The following is a 3889-nucleotide window of genomic DNA, read 5'->3' as shown; positions in this document are numbered from 1 at the left end:
AATACGAAAGCAACATTGACACAATGAATGAATGGGTAACCAGAGCAGCAATAAATTCAGTAATGTGCATGATATGAGATAGTACACTCATGCAGCGCAGTATGCAAAACTATAAGGCAGTTTCTTTACAAAAATCAACATTGGCGCCTTTAACATTTTGCTACAACTAATTTTAGATCAGATAAAGGTTGGATTCACGCCGATTAACAAAATACATGCTGATGTAAAAATATAGTGATATATAACAGGTACTTACATCAACATTGGAGCACAGAGAATTCCCGCAAGATATTTTCCTCGAATACAATCCCAATGAAGGAAGTCTTCTATCATTTAACCTTATTTTCTAAAAGAGAGATGGGTAAGAAACATGTATAAAATATGATCAGAATGCTATAAAATTTCATGATGCGAGGATACGCACACGCTTCTTAGAATGGAGTTGACATTCTTTTGCTGGACTGGAGCGGACTAGTTCTTTGGCCACTGGAATCTGCTTATTATTAGTGGGAGTTGGGTTTCTCTGTGATGGAGCAGTATCTATGAAAAATGGAGTTGGTTTATTATCTCCTGGCATTTGGATCTTTTGCAAAGACCTGGTTTGTAACCCTTCATATTCTAACATAGCCGTCTTCCCCTTGAATGCCTTATATAGAAGAATGGTGCTTCAATTATAAAACATGCTACAGCAGAGATGGAATAGGTACTGAAGAATAGAAAGGCATGACATATTGACATGTATTCCCTTCATCCAGAAATAAATGGATGGGTCTAGGCGTATTTCAGTTCTAGATACATCCAGTTTTATCCATTTCTGCGACATGTAATCCGAACGGAGGGAGTATGATGTAAGAGCTAGGGATACGACAAGACAACACAGTAAAAAAACACTGAAAACCCACTGCAGAACCAAAGTAATCAAACCCACTGATATGAGATAGTACACTCATGCAGCTCAGGATGCAAAACTACCAGGCAGTTTTCCTTACAAAAATCAACATTGTGACCTTTAATCATACATTTTGCTACAACTAAATTTAGATCAAATAAAGGTTGGATTCACGCTGATTAACAAAATACATGCTGATGTAAAAATATACTAATATACAACAGGTACTTACATCTGCATTGGAGCACAGAGAATTCCCGCAAGAGTGTTTCCTCACAGACGATACCAGTGCAAAAATACTTCTATCTGTTAAGCTTATTTTCTAAAAGAGAGATGGGTAAGAAACATGTAGAAAATATGGCCAGCATGCTATAAAATTTCATGATGCAAGGATACGCACACGCTTCTTAGAATGGAGTTGACATATTTTTGCTGGACTGTAGCGGACTAGTTCTTTGGCCACGGGAATCTGCTTATTATCAGTAGGAGTTGGGTTTCTCTGTGCTGGAGCAGTATCTATAAAAACTGGAGTTGGTTTATTATCTCCTGGCGTTTGGATCTTTTGCAAAGACCTTGTTTGTAACCCTTTAGATTCTAACATAGTCGTCTTCCCCTTGCATGCCTTGTATAGAAGAATGGTGCTTCAATTATAAAACATGCTACAACAGAGAGATGGAATAGGTACTGAAGAATAGAAAGGCATGACATATTGACATGTATTCCCTCCATCCGGAAAAAAATGGATGGGTCTAGGCGTATTTCAGTTCTAGATACATCATTTTTATCCATTTCGGCAACATGTAATCCGGACGGAGGTAGTATGGTGTAAGAGCTAGGGATACGACAGGACAACACAGTAAAAAACACTAGTTGAATGTAAGACTGTATGCTAGTGGAGTACGTACAGAAAAAACTAAGGTAACATACACGTGTATGATTGGGAAACTAAGATGGCATTGCAACAGAGCACTAGAACAACACTTCAATGTAAAAAAACATGGTGTGGTAGACAGATGAAGTACATACTGATGAATAACAATGCATAAGATATTCAGAAGCATGATGTCCAAATTAAGCAGATGGCATTGCGATAGAGTAGAATGACAGTACTTGAATTTGAAAACATGTTATCATGAATGGAATAGGTACTTAAAAACAGGAAGGCATGACATATTTACATGCATGATCAGCATGCTAAGCACATGGCATTGCAACATAGTAGATACACTCCAGGACATTATATGCATGTTGTACCCATATCACGGGCCAAGTTAGAGCAAGGACCTTGTGGGGTGAAGAGGATTCAACATCTTTCTGCAAGTCTTCTGAAGAACTACCTTTACATGTTCCATCATATTGGGTATCATTGACATCAAGTTTATTGGCCTTTACATTGCTCCGTGAGGTTCTTGTGGATATATCAGTTTGTGCAATTATATCGGACATGCATGGAAGACAAGTAGTAGTTAGATTTATGTAATGAGTGCCTGTAGGAGACGACATAAATAGTAGGACTGGGGTTAACTAGCAGCAACAGGTCTCAAAAACTAAAGGGAGAACACAGATGAAAGCTACAGAATATGTATCATTTGTACTCGAGATTAACTAGATGGCACACAAAAGTATTAAAGAACAACATAGGTAATACTAGAAGTGGTATAATACTATAATCACCAGCCTGTGGGATAGCATTGGCTGATGGATGATAACTATGGAACAACGTTACCTAAAGAACAAGTATCTTAGCTGAACTATGGAACAACATTAACTCCTGAACAAGACCCGTAAGAGATCAGCATGAATATACAGTGAAATGTGATAATCTATTTTCCATGCTTAGATGAATAACAAAGCCATAAATGTTGCACACAAGTAAGATGAGGGTACAACCTATCTGGCCACCATCCATAGGAGTGAGCATCATGTGCTGACTTGTCGATGGCCCTGCAGTTGTTGTGGCTGTCCATGTCGGGCACGCGCATTCGATGCAGGGAACTGTTGAGTGGGGACTATAGCTCCCTTCTGGTGTATGATTCCCTTGTTGGAGCAGTTGCGGTGAGTCGGAAGACGGTGTGGCTGAAGATGCAGATAACGCATTATGTTAAGAATGGCATTGACTGAAGACTAAATTGGGGTCACACGATTTTATTTTATTTTGGTACTGTCCGATCTACGCCGGATGGCTTGATGGCCGTCTTGTGCCTCCCAGCTGACACTGTTAGGAATCTTCCCCGAAGAGCCAGCGACCAACGGCAGAGCAGCCTGCCTCCGCCGTCTATGGCCCCGGCCAAAACCCCGCTCCCCGCCCCACCGCACTGTCGTGGTTGCGCCGCCCCCGGGCCAATGCACAAAGACTCCCCGTCATCCAGATCCGGCGGCGGCAGAACCTTCAACCCACACAACTCTAAGATATCCATCTAAGTGCTGCTTCCACGGCGAACTTGCGGCCCCGCACCCTTACGTTAGACACTAGCCAACCGGCAGCCTAGGAGCTCCGCCGCCTCGAGGGGTGCTGCTTCCCATTGGGAATCGATTGGCCCAGAATAAAAATTCAGACAACTGATGCCTAAATGAAGTGATTTGAGATGAGGGTGCGACCTATCTGGCAGCATGGTGAAGTAGGCAGGTCAAGCTGCCGAGTCAGTGAGGCCGGCGTGGTTACGGTGGCGACCGGCGGCAGGGAAACAACGATGTCACGACGGTCGACGGCTACGGGGAAGCAGCGCTGGGACTCTGGACGGATCCGAAGTTGGAGCCGCTCCAGCACCGTGAACAACGGCGGGGGTGAATTGGCTCCGGTATGGTTCACGCGGCCGTTATCGAGGCAGCTCCAGCAGCACGGAGTAAGAGGCACACGGCCCAGTGCACGACGGCAAATGGACAGCGTCTCCGGCATTAGGGAGGAGGGCGGCTGTGAAATTGGTGCGGTGGGGGCGCCATGGAGGAGGGGCTGAGGTTTCGCGGCTCGGGAGAAGGGAGATTCCGAGGAGAAGGTGATTT

Source organism: Triticum aestivum, chromosome 6D (assembly GCF_018294505.1).
Source record: "Triticum aestivum cultivar Chinese Spring chromosome 6D, IWGSC CS RefSeq v2.1, whole genome shotgun sequence".
Lineage (NCBI taxonomy): Eukaryota > Viridiplantae > Streptophyta > Magnoliopsida > Poales > Poaceae > Triticum > Triticum aestivum.
The sequence above is the reverse complement of the archived record's forward strand: the minus strand, read 5'-3'. Positions refer to the sequence as shown.